At 43.3% G+C, this 15,312-nt stretch overlaps 1 protein-coding gene and 1 long non-coding RNA gene across 5 annotated transcripts in view; one reads left to right on the top strand and one right to left on the bottom strand.

The window, feature by feature from the left end:
• Window positions 1–14,112, bottom strand: part of ENOX1 (ecto-NOX disulfide-thiol exchanger 1) — a 619,252-nt gene extending 605,140 nt beyond the window's left edge. The window contains exon 1 of one of the 4 annotated variants that reach the window (XM_032294769.1): window positions 13,772–14,112. The gene's annotated coding sequence lies outside the window, so the exon portion shown is untranslated. The remainder of the gene's footprint in view (window positions 1–13,771) is intronic. The other 3 variants (XM_032294762.1, XM_032294766.1, XM_032294758.1) reach the window with 3 other exon arrangements.
• Window positions 14,113–14,439: 327 nt separating this feature from the next.
• LOC116562197 lies at window positions 14,440–15,003 on the top strand. Its single transcript, XR_004273831.1, has 2 exons — window positions 14,440–14,721; window positions 14,840–15,003. It is a non-coding gene; the product is annotated as an uncharacterized LOC116562197 (long non-coding RNA).
• Window positions 15,004–15,312: the final 309 nt, after the last annotated feature.

Below are 15,312 nucleotides of genomic sequence, written 5' to 3'. Positions count from 1 at the left end.
CGAGGTTGTGCTGCTGCACTGCAGCCTGGGTGACAGAGCAAGATTCTGTCTCAAAAAAAAAAGGAAAGAAGACAATAATGAGTAGTTCTCAAACTTCAGTTCCAACAATAATCCTTTATGGACTATAGCATTCTGCATCAGTAGCTTGAGATGGGCTACTAGCTGTAATTTTAAAAACAACCTAGATAGATCTGAATAGTGTACAGACTGCCCTTTGGGAAACAATGATGTAGATCATTACAAGGTGATTTTGTCACTTACAATCAAACCTGATTCTATAACTCTGTCCTGGATCATTCTACTCTTCTCTGCATCTATGGTCACTATTCTTGTCCCTTGCTCGGAAACCCACCACCACATAACCTGCACTTGAAAATAATTTCCAAGTTGGATCTCTTATTTCCAGTCTTGTCCTCTCCAATATCTCCTCCAGAAACTTGCCAGAAAGATTTTATGTATTACAAATCAGACCACATCACTTCCCTTAAAACCCTTCAATAACTGCTTAAGGAGTATAGGATTTCCTTTTGGTGGCTGCACAATATTGTGAGTATACTAACTGCCACTGAATTGTTCACTTTAAAGTGGTTCATTTTGTGTTATGTGAATTTCACCTCATTTTTTAAAATGGTGGACAAAACAAACGCAAATGGCAGACAAAGGCAAAAACACTTCAGTGGCTCTCCACTGCACATAGGAGAAAATCCAAAATCTCCAGTATGATTTATTAGGTCTGGCATCATTGGGTCCTAACCTCCACCTCAGCAGTCTTGTTCCTGCCAGTGTTAACCATTTCTCTCTATACTCTCCAGCCACATTGGCCTCCTTCAGGTTTTCTAAAAGCCAAACTTTCACCCATCTGGGCTTCATACATGGGACTCACCTGGATAACCCCAACCATCCTTCAGGTATGAATTTATAAATTACTCTCCCATATAGGCCTCCTCTGACCACTTCACCCTCATTATGCCCTTTCAGAGAAACTCGGTTTTTTCCAAGTACTTATCATAAGATCCAATTACATAATTACTGTTCTGTTTATCTGTTTGATGTCTTTTCCAGTAAATTATAGACTCCCAAGACAGGAATGGTGCTTATTTTGCCCACCACTATGTTCCCAGCATCTCGTGTGAACTTGGCACAACAAATACCTATTCTTTAGGCACACACAATGAATATCTAGCATGGTTTTCTCCAAAAACATTAAATCTCTACCACAAAATTATTATAGAGCTATAATCACAATATCATACGAAATTTAAAGTACATGTTAAAGTTATTCTAAAACTCAAAATAAGTAGATGAGGAAAATCAGAAACTACTTAGAATCAACCCAATATAAAGTGTATCCACCAAGCACAGAAAACAGCTTCTCTAACTTCTGTAGCACCTGCTTTGTGATGCTTGATAGAATCAAGTCTCTAATGCCCAAGAAAATTCCACTTAAAAACTCCCTCTTCAAGCCACAGCACATTACTAGGTAATAAGGAAAGAAACATAGTGTACATCTCTGCAGAAAGATACAATTGAAATGGATAAAAGACTAGAATTCAGAAGGATGTCAGGAGAAACTGTTAGCTGTCCTCACATAGGCATGACTTTCTTGAAAAAAGGTGTATAGAGTACTACCAGAAAATAAAGGCCCTGGACTTAGTCAGTTCTGAGAGACAAAGAAAAAGGAAAATGGAGGAGAAACTCACAGAAAGGCAGGCATTAGTGTTTTGTTACTAAACAAACTGCTCTTCAGTGATTATAAGTGCGCATGTGATTGATTTTTCTCAATCTTGCACTTGTATTAACTAGAACCCTAATTTGTCCATGAGGCTGAAGTGTGTCTTAATTACCTGCCTTCAAAGCTTATGCCCATTTAAAATAAGCTTATTTCTTTTCCATTGTCTGTTCACTCAGAGCCGCCTAATCCATAATCCTCCCGCTCAGCACTCACCACTTCTGATCACTATGGAGAGCAGAGGCAAGGGATGGCCTTACAGACAGGTTCCAAAAAGATCTATCTGTTCCTAACTGTGTGCACCAGCCGACAACACATTTCCCAGCCCTGCTCTCACTGCAAGGGCAGCAGAACATCAAGACCTGAACACATTTACCATCCATGCCACAAGCAATCTTTTCTTTCTTTCTTTCTTTCTTTTTTTTTTTTTTGAGATGGAGTTTTCGCTCTTGTCACCCAGGCTGGAATGCAATGGTATGATCTCAGCTCACCATGACCTCTGCCCCACAGGTTCAAGTGATTCTCCTGCCTCAGCCTCCAAAGTAGCTGGGAGTACAGGTGCCTGCTACCACACCCAGCTAATTTTTGTATTTTTAGTAGAGACAGGATTTCACCATGTTGGCCAGGCTGGTCTTGAACTCCTGACCTCAAGTGATCTGCCAACCTCAGCCTCCCAAATTGCTGGGATTACAGGCCTGAGCCACTGTGCCCAGCCTCTTTTTTCTTTTTCTTTTTTTTTTTTTTTTTTGGAGAGACAATGTCTCCCCTGCTCTTTCACCCAGGCTAGAGTACAGTGGCATGATCATAGCTCACTATAATCTCAAACTCCTCTGTGCTCAAGCAATCCTCCCACCTCAGCCTCCTGAGTAACTAGGGACTACAGGTGTGCATCACTAACACATTTAATTGTTGTAGAGGGAAGGTCTCACTTTGTTGCCCAGGCTGGTCCTGAACTCTTAGCCTCAAGTGATCCTCCCATCTTGGTCTCGCCAACTGTTAGAATTATAGGTGTGAGTCACCTCACCTAGCCCACAGATGATTTTTCGATACTTAAGTTTTATTCTGCCAATCTTTGAGTTTTCCCAGGCCTGGTGGTGATTTGCAAGGCTACTAATTTGAAGACTATCCCCATGTGCGCTGCAATGCCTAAACTGCTCCTGCCATCTGAGGATGGAGTGCCCACAACTGGGTGGTTGATGTGTCCTTTTGAACATCTTAGAGACAGCTCTAAAGCTTGTTCTTAATTGAGGCTGCAGCTTCCTGCTCTCTCTGTTTGGCTGGGGGCCCCTGGAAAAAGAATGAGGCTGCTAGGGGGCCTACATGGTTGCAACCAACAAAACTGCTTTCCAACAGAGACAGGGAGCCTGAGCAATCACCACAATGTCCCACTGCCACCCCTAAGGATTACAAGTTGCTCTTTTGTGCCTCCTTCCTTAAGGCAGTGTGTGTGACCACTGTGGTGGCCCCCAGCTTTGCTCCACTGACAGACCTTCTTAATTTGCCTTATGTTTGAAGATGCTACTTGAGGCCTGTTTCTTTCTTACCCAAGCATTCTTATTAATGTTCTTGCCATTGTTTTTATGATAGAACCACTATATTTCCAGAGGCAATGAGGTGGAGGACACTGATAACACTATAAAAAGTATTTTTATGCAGTAAAGTGCCAGCCAAACCAAACCGTACGGAGCAAAGGTATGATCTGAAAGTCAATGTACATTTAGGCGTGAGTCATGAGACCAATATGTTAGTATGTTAAGAATATAGTACATAAGAGATGAGGTCAGTAAGAACTGCTGGTAGAAAATAAGATAGGGAATGTTAGCAAATGAGGGTTTGAAGGACAGAATAACAAAGACATTGGAGGGAGATTACCAAATTGCCAAACATGTATGAAAAAGAGGTGCTTGGAAAAACGCAGAGGAGGAGGGAATGAAGAGTCAGCAAAGGAACGGAAATTACTGGTGGCAGGGGTGAGGTTATAAATGCCGGTAACTTCTACCCCACCTGGAACCAGCAAGCTTTTTGCAGTAGAAGAAGCTACAATGTCAGAAGACAAAAATCTTAACCAGATTTATAACATTTCCATGCTTTGAAGAACTGGGGAATGTTTAGGAAAATAGAAATATCTTCAAGTATCTTCCACTGAGGAAATTAAATGCAGAGAATTGATTACTCAGGTGATGGAGGTGCAGACAGCCTAACACCAGATAGTGAGGTAATCTAGAGATTAGCGTGAGCAGGAAGCACTACCTCCCCTGGACTATAGCAGGAAGTAGTATTGCTGGAATCTGTGGGACAAAGTCACTAGTAAGCAGCTAGAAGCAGAGAAGGTCTGTCATGCAAGAGCAGTGCTACAGAGGTGAATTCCCATTGCCAGAGATGCTACCCAAAACTAGAAAAAAGAATTTTAAAATCCTGCATTGCCCTTTTTCCTGCAGTCTCCGACAAGTGTCTCTCAAGGGTAAAACACAGCAAGCCAGCTGACTCAGAAATCTGAAAAAGAAGCCTGCAGGGGTGAGCCCCCTCGTACAGGGAGAGGAGGAATGAAGAGCAAGGAATGCTGTACCCAACACAAGAGGGGAGGATAGAAATGCTAGTGAAAGGATGAGGAGTTCAAGAAGCTCCTTTTACAATAGGCATATTAAAAAGGTTTGCTTATTGCCATACAATGGTCACAAAGGAATAATAAATAAGCTAGAAGTTCTACCTTCTGGAATAGCTGACTGACCTTCCTGCCACATTCAGGTGGCCCCTAATGCTGCTATGCAAAATCCAGGTTGAAAGGGGGTTGGGGAATTTATTTTCTGTTACATTTTCTTCAGTTACAATTAAGTCAGGACTAGTCCAAACATGTGAAAAAAAATTACAAGAACAATTCTACACTAAAAAAGACTTTTAAAATGAAAAATATCATTAATACTCTATAAAAGTAAATACATATGTGTGCACACACATATACATATGTACAAGTAAAACTGAGGAAATCTGAACAAGATTGTCAGGGTCAACATCCTGCTTATAAAAGTGTACACTATAGTTTTACAAGATGTTATATTTGTAGGAACTGGGTAAAGGGTACACAGGATCTCTCTGTATTATTTGTTTTCTTTATTTTTTATTTTTTTTTTTTTGAGATGGAATCTCACTCTGTCACCCAGGCTGGAGTGCAATGGTGTGATCTTGACTCACTGCAACCTCCAGCTCCCAGGTTCAAGTGATTCTCCTGCCTCAGCCTCCCAAGTACCTGTGATTGCAGGCACCCATCACCATGCCTGGCTAATTTTTTTTTTGTATTTTTAGTAGAGATGATGTTTCACCATGTTCGTTAGGCTGGTCTCGAACTCCTGACCTCAAGTGATCCACCCACCTCGGCCTCCCAAAGTCTGCATTATTTCTTAAAATTGCATGTGAATCTACAATTATCCCAAAATAAAATGTTTAATTAAAAATAGCATAAATAATGTACATAATATCCACAACAAGGCTTCTTTTTTTTCTTCTTTTTTTAGACAGAGTTTCACTCTTGTTGCTCAGGCTGGAGTGCAGTGGCACAGTCTCAGCTCACTGCAACCTCTGCAGTGATCTGATTCTTCTGTCTCAGCCTCCCAAGTAGCTGAGATTACAGGCGCCTACCACCATGCCTAGCTAATTTTTGTATTTTTAGTAGAGATGGGGTTTCACCATGTTGGTCACACTGATCTCAAACTCCTGACCTCAGGTGATCCACCCGCCTCGGCCTCCCAAAGTGCTGGGACTACAGGCATGAGCCACTGCACCTAGCCTGGCCTCTTCTTTTCTACTGTGTGTCCGGGTTTCTTACACTCACATGCTCAGTATTTCTACTGTCAGCACTCTTTGTTCTCTTTGTTAAACAAAGCACAGGAAGCTCTTTGCTGACCCACTCCACAACTGCTCATGATTTGGTCTTTTCTTTGTCACTGACTCTATACTACTTTTGCAAAAATATGGGGATGATGTCAGGTTGCTCTTGTTTGATTATTCAGCCTTTGCATTTCTTACTACAGGGAGAAGCTAGAATATTGGTATTCATACATGGGACAATTAGAAGCCTGCCTTATCTTATTTCATATCTTCTAACAAGCTTCAACCTGTTCATTTCATAATTAAGCATTAAATGCAAAACAGCTCTCTTTACAGATTTATGCTTTCTTTCTCTCACTCTCTGTACCCCTTTATCTCCTTTGGGAACTAGTGGCCTAAGAACTGGCAGGAGAAAATCGCAATCAAAAGCTTGGCATTATGACAGAACAAGAGGAAAACAACAACCCCACCCCTAGCTACCACTCATTCACTTAGCTAAAATATAGGCTATCAAAGCAGCAGGGAAAACAATAGCTACAAATGCACAAAGAGTCATGCTAGGTCTTCCAGAAACTGATGGTGGATGAAAATCACCTCTTGGCCAAGAGCAAGGGGGGAAAATATCACTATTCATCACAAAATGATGCACCACAGATCTCTCTTCAACTCTCCTTCTCTACAACTCCACAAATCCTTCCTGTAAAATATAACTTTCTTCCTTTAATGATCTGATAGTGAATTATTCATATTCTTCAATTTATCTTTCCTTCTTCTTTTATTTATGCTCAGACATGTACTACTTGACTGTAGAAAGCCTAAGATTACAGGCATGACAGAGGACTCCTAGCCCTTCCAGGGATGCCAAGTCCAATGGGCTGGACAGGGCAACAGGACAAGGTGGAGGACTGAACGCTCGTCTGTGGAATGGCAGTGAGCTAAGTGACCACACGGTGCAGGCCTCTACGCCATGCTGACTGTTTTAGACAACAATCTATCTCAAATCCTTTCCTTATCTCTATCCCCACAGTTACTACCTTGGCTTAGGTGCTCGTGATTGTTTGTCTGAGCAGTGCCACTTCCTAGCTGGTCTCCATGCCCCCAAATCCTCCTCCATCCATCCATTTCTGACACATTTGCCAGAATAATCTTTCTAAGCTACAAATCTAAGGAGCAATGACCTCATCTTAATCCTTCAGTGGCTCTCTATCACCTGAGGCCAGGTCTCCCAAACTTGCCTCATTATTTAAAAAAAAAAAAAAAAAGCAGATTTTTCCATATCTTACGTTGAAGAAGCTAACCTTCTGACCGAATTTAAGTACAAAGTTATTTATTTGGGGAGGGGATCGTAGGACATACTGGTAGAGGAATGGAGAAGGGAGACAGCAGTTTTTAAAGTACAGGTCGTCTAGCTGGCTATGACTGTGGGTAACTGAGACTCAGTTTCATACGGAAGCTATGGGATACAATGTGAAATATGCATCAGTTATTCTACCCAATGGCAGAGAATGCTAGCATATTACCTGGCTCTCTTGTGTCACTGGCTGACGTCTGTTCCTAAGGCCATTAACTGTACTGCACTATTAAGCTTCCCCCACACAGGAGAAAAACCCCGGGTGGGAAATAAGAGGTACCTGCAAAACTGCATACTGAACCAGGGCATGTCAGGGCATATGAGTAGCAAACTATGTCCGCTGCACCAGGCCATGTCCCTGATGATGTCCATTCAGATGGTCTTGGGTGGAATCTGGAAATCAGTATTGTGACGAACACATCATAGGATTCCTATGAATAGGCAGATTTGAAAAACACTGACATTATTAAGTCCAAAATCTTTGGTGGACTCTACCAGGCCCTCCATGGTCTGTGTCTTCTGCCCTGCTCTCCAGACCAACCTCCATGCACAGTCCACGTGAAAGAACACACTGAATATGTGCGCTTCCCTGCAAGCAGCATGTTCTCTTCCATGAGCAGCAACTGTGCCTTAAGAATCTGTATGATCACTAAAGCCAAATACAGTACCATTTATATAGTAAATGCCCAATATGCATTTATTAAAGAAATAATCCACAAATAAATACATAGTATGGTATTACATAAGTAGTATTGAAAGGTTCCCTGGCCAAAAAAGATCTTCCCTGTGTATTAAAATAGTAGGTACAATTCCACTATTAAAACTAATCAAATACATATTGAGCACCTAATCTATGCAAGACACTCAGAAATCCCTCCAGAAAAGTACTTTAACTTTTTATCAGCTTTTACACTTTAACAAAGATTGCTGATACACAGATGTGAATAAAACCCTACAAAGGAGTTAAACACCTGAGCAGTGGTAGAAAGGTAAAGGACACTCATTGTAAAAGGAATTGGAAGTATGTAAGACTTTACCTATCCTGTGATTCTGTCAGGTTTGTCTTCGGGAACAATACCTCCTCCCTCACAAAGATTCAACAGGATAAAGAAGAAAGTTTTATTTCAATGTCATGGAACACCTGGAATTATGACTTCTTCCACTGACTGGAAATGTGGTACTTGGGATCCAGATGGTGACTGTGACTCTGGGCTCTATCCCTCACATGCACAATGGTTTCTGAGGCTTTCTAGATGCTCAAGGTGCTCTCTTGCAATGAGAACAGAGCAGAGGCAAGGCGTTGGCGACTGCAGTCATTACAGACCTCATCTGTGGCTTTTCTTCCACTGTCAGAGATGTTAACACAGAACCTTGGCCACATTGAAGTCTGGATAATTACACTGAAGCTAGCAAACTTTACCCTCCAGCACCAACTAAACAAAGTATTTATTTGGACTTGCTGCCATAACCTTTGTTATGCTGCTGTGGGCTATTGAAGAGCTATTCTCTACTTGGGATGGCTGTATTTGTGGAAAATAAATAGCTCTGGCATTATTTTCTATACTGAAAATATCGCTGGCTAAGTTGGCTATTTTGGCTTAAAAATGCAGCGCCAGAAACAATTAGAAATTACAGTAATTTCTTCTCCAATCTCTAAACTTTTATTATCCACACAGAGGAAGCTTGAAATATTTGCAGCATTACACAAATAGGGAGAAAAGATGTATTAATTCCACAAAATATACACTTAGTGTCTGCCATATGCCAGGCTACATGTCGTAGGTATTGAGCGCTGTTCTCTGTGCTGGGGGCACTGAGATGTTATGTTGTCAGTGTAAATATGAAATTTTTCCAGAGGGAGTAATTCAAATGAATTCTTCCTATGTTGCTACATTTCTAAAAATCTGAATACATTACTTTAACTTGAAAAACTACCATACACAGTTCTCCCAATAAAATACTACTTTTGTCCGCTTTTAAAATAAGAGTCTGTAGGACCTTAAACTCTATGTGTATGTGGAAGTATATGTGTATCTAAGAATGAGAAAATATGCCTTCCTAGCTATCCTGGAGGGTAGCAAAGAGAATGCTGCTTATATATTTATTTGTTTGCTTATTTTTAGTAATCATCCTATTTGGGTGGGTAAGAGTTTACAGGTTATAATAGTAGAAGCTGACATAAGAAAATTGGAAACATCAATATCTCTTGTTTAAAGCTCTTTTACTGAATAAAAAAACACAAAAATCAGGCCCTGTAATATTATATCACAGGAATGAAAAATGACAAAAAGAAAAAAATGTAAGTATTGTGAGTGTTTGCACATATGTACAAGTTATTTTGCACATGAAAATAGGAGAAAGAAGTTAATTAAATCCCAAGATTCCAGAAGATTAAATATATGAACTACAGAATATTTAACAGCACACTATGCAAGTAGATACAGAAATAATCCAGAAATTTTTTTTAATAAACATAACCTTGAAATTCAGATAAATCCTAGTGGTTCTGAAACAAATACTCTTTGAGACAAATTACATCCAGTCAGTAGAAAATATTTTTTTTTAAGTAAGGTTCACTTGAAATTTGCCAAATTATTATTCTTTTGGAAAATCCTTCCAGCTAGAACAAGTTAATAGTAGGATTCTAAAACTAGGTTTAACATGCTGTAAACTCATTTATTCCCCTCTACAAATCTACTAAAGTTTGTCTTTTCTGGTGAAAATGGCTCTTTAATGGTACTTAATACTGTCACTACATTGCTTCTCCAATCAGTCAATGTCAAGGTCTTCTACTTAAGGAGTTGCATTAAAATCAAATGCTTACTTTTGTCATAAATAATAAACAGCAGAATACAGATTCTTTAAAATAGCATAAGGAACCTTAAAATGTATTACACACAATATATATTTCCTAAGTTTAGAAGAAATGCTTAATAATGCATATATGATCCAAGTTTTCCATCCAATAATCCATTCATTATCCTTGTAGCATTAAGAAACAATCTACACTATCACCTCTCTCAGAGAAAGATGACTCATCTTCCACTAACAGGCATTAGGTAACACCTTTGGCAAGATGGCTTTGATAAAAGACTGAAAAAAATATTAGGCAGGGACACAGCCATCCCATGAACTTCCAAGAGCCCAGATCACTATACCAACAGTATGTCTACTGCATTGCAGGATAGGAGCTATAATGAGTGATTGATTGTTTAATTAGCTATAATGTACTCTTATAGATCTACAAACTGACCAACACCATCTTGAATCTCATCCCTGCTGAAAATTCACACACAGAATAAGAGATTATTAAGGACTGCCCAAAGCCATAGACAACTACCAAAGCAAGGGACTGGGCTTCCCAGTTTAGGGAAAGAGGCAGGAATCACAGGACTTTTAGAGACTGAAGGCAGAATATATTGTACACAACGCATCTAAGACCACAATCTAGCCTAGCATGTCAATGCTGAATTTTTACTCTCAAATGGTACTGTATTTTCTAAGTATGAAAAGAGAAATTACAATGTTAGATTTTTATTAAGATAAAAATATTCATTGCAAATTTTATATAAATAAAAACAAAGAAAGAAAAATTAAGGACAGAAATGAGCGGGAAATGGTCAAATGTGACCCAGGGGAAGAAATCCTGAGACTGGGTCTGTCACCAGGGTTGTGTCACAAAAATCTCGATATGCCTCAGTGTTCCTTAAAATTAAAGGGTTAGGCTAGAGCCTCAGTCTTTACTTTTCTCCTACAGTAAAATCCTGCCATAGAAAACTCGAGTTTTTGTAATATCCTAAGAGCACCTAGCAGCAGCAGAAAAACGTGCTTACGATGTTTAATGACTATAAAGGGAAAAATGAAAAGGGTCTAAACAATCCTCCCAATCTTGCATTTTTCAGTTTATACTAGGCTTAAGAGGGCAATTGAAGTTAGATATTTCATTTCATCCCACAATAATTCTTATTATAATAAAACATTTAATATTCCTTTAAAATATCAAAAAAAAAAAAAAAAAAAAAAAAAAAAAAAAAGCTTCACGTTATTCAAATGAAACTTAATGGATCTGTCTCATTTGGAGGGTTGCAATGCCTGGGCTACAGTGTGAGTATCAGGATGTGGAAGCAGCTGTCACTGCTTTGTTTTTCATTCACAGTAGGTGGTTGCCAGGCAACAAAATACTATTGTCTGTTTCCATGATCTATTGGCCAATTCTTCTGGTGATAATGCTTTCTGCAGTTTAAAACAGGGCCACCTTTTGGACAAAAAGAAATGAGAAAAAAATTCCAAGGATGACAATAACATATATATGAATAAATACAATGAATGTACCCTAAAATTATGTGTACATAAATATACAACTGTGTGCTGATATACATACAAACATTTTGCCTGTATGCATATGTGATTATATACATTCCCCTACATACAAACTCATATAAATTTAATAGGCCCACAACTTGAATCTGAATCCCTTAGGAAAATCAAGGCATGTACTAGAGAAAAAAACAGAATTACTTTCTTAACAACAGCAATAATTTCCAGTTTATCACATATATCAAATCCTGTTTCCTGAATAGGAGGTTCTCCAGTCAGAAAAACAATTCTGTCTACTTATATAAAAATAATAATAATGGGAAGCCTTTACCATCTACTTTGGAATCATGTAATACATTTAATATGTTGTTTTACTATCATATGCTACCAGTATGTACAAAGATAATTCAAAGAGTGTTGCTGTTTACACCCAAGAATCTTAAATTTTATTAATCTTAAAAATAATTGAATTGTTCTCCCTGAAATAGCCTCATGTGATTCCCCACTTTGTTTTGATATAGGTCCCTGGGGAACAACAATCATGCTATGTTACTCTTGCATATTTCAATAGCTTACAAATAAAATAACACACAGTGTACTCAATATAAAGTTGTCAACATTAACTTGCATCAGTTGCTGTTTGCTTTGCATTGACAAGGCTTCTAAAGACAAGAATTACAATATTCTTAGATGTACAGACACAACATCGAAACAGCCTGAAGGAATTAAAGCTGGAAAATGCTAGAGGCAATCACGCTTTGAAATGAAGAGAAATCAGTATCATTTATACATACACATATATTTCTTCAAAGGCTCTAAATAACGCCAGAACAATCTGCATTTTATGCAATGCTCATCCGTCTTCCCTCACAATATTCCGAAAGCACTTTAACTATTTAAGGTATCCCTTCCAAGAGGCCTTCCACTTTTTGAAATTCATTATCACTTTCAACTCTGTATATTACACGCAACTGGAATAAGCAATATCCATTACATGAATAGACATTATTAATACAAATTCTCTATCAAAGGGGCAACGCTAGCAAAACAAAAGCAGAATGTGTTAACCATGAGCTAAGTACCAGCCAATATTACCACTTTCCCTGACAGATCTCTCTCCAACAGTACGCACCTACCTCTTGAGAGTGCCCACCAGGCTTCTCCCTCACATCTCACCCCACAAATGACCCACTTCCTCCTCTCTCAGCTTTCCAAGCTCGCTCACCTGTCTCTCTCCTTCAGGAATCAATTTCCTTCCCACTTTATCAGCCTTCTTCAGATCCCTTAAGCACCCTTCATTACTTTCTCTAAACTACCAGACTCAAATCTGCAGCCCAGTTGGCCACGAACCTCTCTCTCCATATGCTCTTATTTCCTGAATTCTCCTAGGTCTGCTTTTAAAAATTGCTACCACCAAACAAATGCAATCTTAATAAATTATAATTACAAAGCCAAGTTTCTTTCTTTTAATGTTAAAGCAGTGAAAGATTGAGGGAGAAAAAGAGAGAAACAGGAGTGTATCTGGGTGAAGGAGCGTGGCTCAGTGACTATACAGTGAGACGCAGGGATTCCACAGAGCTGGGCTTGCCCACCTGTCGACCCCACTTTCCCCATGTGCTCGCCGCGGGATGACAACCACAACACTCCAGAACCACCCCCCTCCGAAAGGGGGCGGGCTTACGCCTTCAGCCAATCAGGACTCGAGAGCCTCGGGTGTCCAACCTATGGGGTGGCTGTGGCCGTGCAGGGGGAGGACGTGGGGTGGTTTGGGAGGGGCCGCGTCCGTGGGAGGCGCGCACGTGTCGGGTCCGGAGAGGCGGGGAGGCGACCGGCGTCCAGGGGCCGAGGCACGAGCTCTGCACCTTAGCAGCGGCCGAGTCCGGCTGCCTCAGTGCCTCCTTTGCCTCGCGCGGGGCCTGGCTGGGCGCGCTCCCGCCGAGTAAGACCTGTCCAAGGTGTCCGAGCTCCCCGGGAGAGGGGGCAATCACAAATAACAACAATAGTACCCAGCGCAGACCAGGCGGGGAGGAAAGTTTCCGGCCGGCTAGCAGAGCGGAGTCCGCCACCGCTGGAGGAGCAGGGATGCAGGGCGGGAGGGTGACAACCTGGAAAGAAGAGGGCAGCGGGAGCACTGCGCGGGCAGGACCGGGTCCCGGGGGCGACGCCCGCTGGGGGCGACAGGCGCGGGGTGCGCTGTCCAAGGTGCAGGGGAGGTGACTGGCGCGCGGCGGGCGCGGAGCCCGGAGCCGACACTGGCTGGCGGACGGCTGGGAGAGCGAAGAACAGCTGTCTGGGGCGCGGGGCACCCCCGAGCTAGTAAAAGTGACGGAGCTTGAGCCAGGGCACAGCGGGGAAGAGTGTGGGGGCTGCACCGAAGCCCCCACGCGTCCACGCACCCCTCCTTACCAGCTTCACCTCTAGCTCCACTCCCCTCCCCCCTCGCCCACTCCTCTCCCAGTCTAGATCCAGGTGCCCTGGCGGGGGCGAGACCACAAGACCCCGGCTCGGAGCCCGGACGCCCCAGGGATGCTGCTGGCCCCGGAGCTGCTTACCTGGGGGCGCCGTATGGAGAGCGGAGGCAGCCCGCCGCGCGGAGTGGGGCGCCGGGCGCGGCGCGGCTCCTCCTAGCCTCGGCGTCCTCCTTCTTTGCTTCTCCCGGACTCTGTCCCGGGCACGAAGCTGGGAGATGGGGCCGGGCTGCAGTCGCCGTTCCCTCCGCTGCCGCCGCCGCCGCCGTCGCCGCCGCTGCAGCAGACAGAGGACGCCCCGTGGCGGCTGGAAGCCTGTGTGAGTAGCGGCGCCTGGGAGAGCCGGGATCTGCTGAGGGGCGCTGGAGACTCCGCGGCTGGAGGCACGCGGGCGTGCGCACGCGCGCCTGCAAATGTGAGTGTGTGTGTGCGCGCGCGCGCGCCCACGGGGTGGGGGAGTCGCGAGGGGAGGGGGAGAGAGGCCGAGAGATGCTCGTAGGGACCGAGGCAAAATTCTGCGCTCCCGGAAATCCGTAAACGCGGGGAAGGAGGATCGAACACGCGTCTTGCTTGGAGAAGCTGCCCACGGGGCGGCAGCAGAGGAGAAGGGGAAGGCAGCGAGGCGCGCTCGGGGTCCGGATCCCAGCCCGGCAGAGCGGAGCGGAGCGCCCAGCCACCGATGCAGCAGAGCAGAGGCGGCGCCCGCAGCCCACGGTCGCGCTGCCCCCTCTCGGGAGGGGCCGAGGCCGCTCGCTCCCGCCGCCGCCGCCGCGGCGGTCGGGACTGCTCTGCTGGGCGCTGGGGAACCGAGAGAGGGACCACCCGGTTGCTACGGCGACCTTGGAGGCTCCGGGCCCGCTGAAGGGCCAAGAGGAGAACCCGGGCGCACGTGGCTGACTACTGGCTAGAGCGGCCGTGTGCCAGGATTGTGGGCTTCGGGTAGATGGTGGAATTGGGCCGCGCGGCCTGAGCAGAGGATGCGATTGTGTGCGGCCCAGAGTGGCTCGGCCAGGGTGCGGTCAGCGTGCAGGTTGGTAAGGGTGAGGGGATCCTAACCCCAGGTAACATGTCGCCTTTTTTTCCTCTTTGGATGCTACTTTTCCTCAAAGTTATCCACTTCCCAGATAAGAGTGCCGGCCTCCTCTTTGTTAGGATTCAACTTAGCTTTGCAGGCATCCAAGCAGTGCCTCCTTCAAATCAGGTTCGTCCAAGAGTCATCCCACCCCACAACTCTCGCTCCTCCTTCATCCCAACTACATTGTAATACCTTAGAAGTAAATGTTTAAAGCACATTACATGCCCTGCCTCTTAAAAGATATACTGTCCTAGTGGTATACTTTTCCTTGCTTATTTTAAATTCTGAGTGGAATTTTATTCAACCAAGCATTTCTTCAAGGGTCTTAAAGTCTGAGTAATACTGGAAATACCCTTCCTCGCAGGAATCCTCAGTTGCAGGGATTGCGTTTTGCATACTTTTGCATGCCCTCCAGTGCTTAGCATAGTACCCTGTACACTGTAAGCTCCCTGTAAATGCTGAGTGAATGACACTGTTTTTCTAGCTTCACATAACCTGAAGGCAAAGAGTTGGATGCTGGGAAAGTCATTACCACCCCACTAGGCTTACT

The sequence above is a fragment of the Sapajus apella genome, unplaced genomic scaffold (assembly GCF_009761245.1).
Source record: "Sapajus apella isolate SASKATOON/1434 unplaced genomic scaffold, GSC_monkey_1.0 scaffold32, whole genome shotgun sequence".
In the NCBI taxonomy this organism is placed as follows: Eukaryota; Metazoa; Chordata; class Mammalia; order Primates; family Cebidae; genus Sapajus; species Sapajus apella.
Note: the sequence above shows the minus strand (reverse complement) of the source record. Positions and strands in the feature narration are given on the sequence as shown.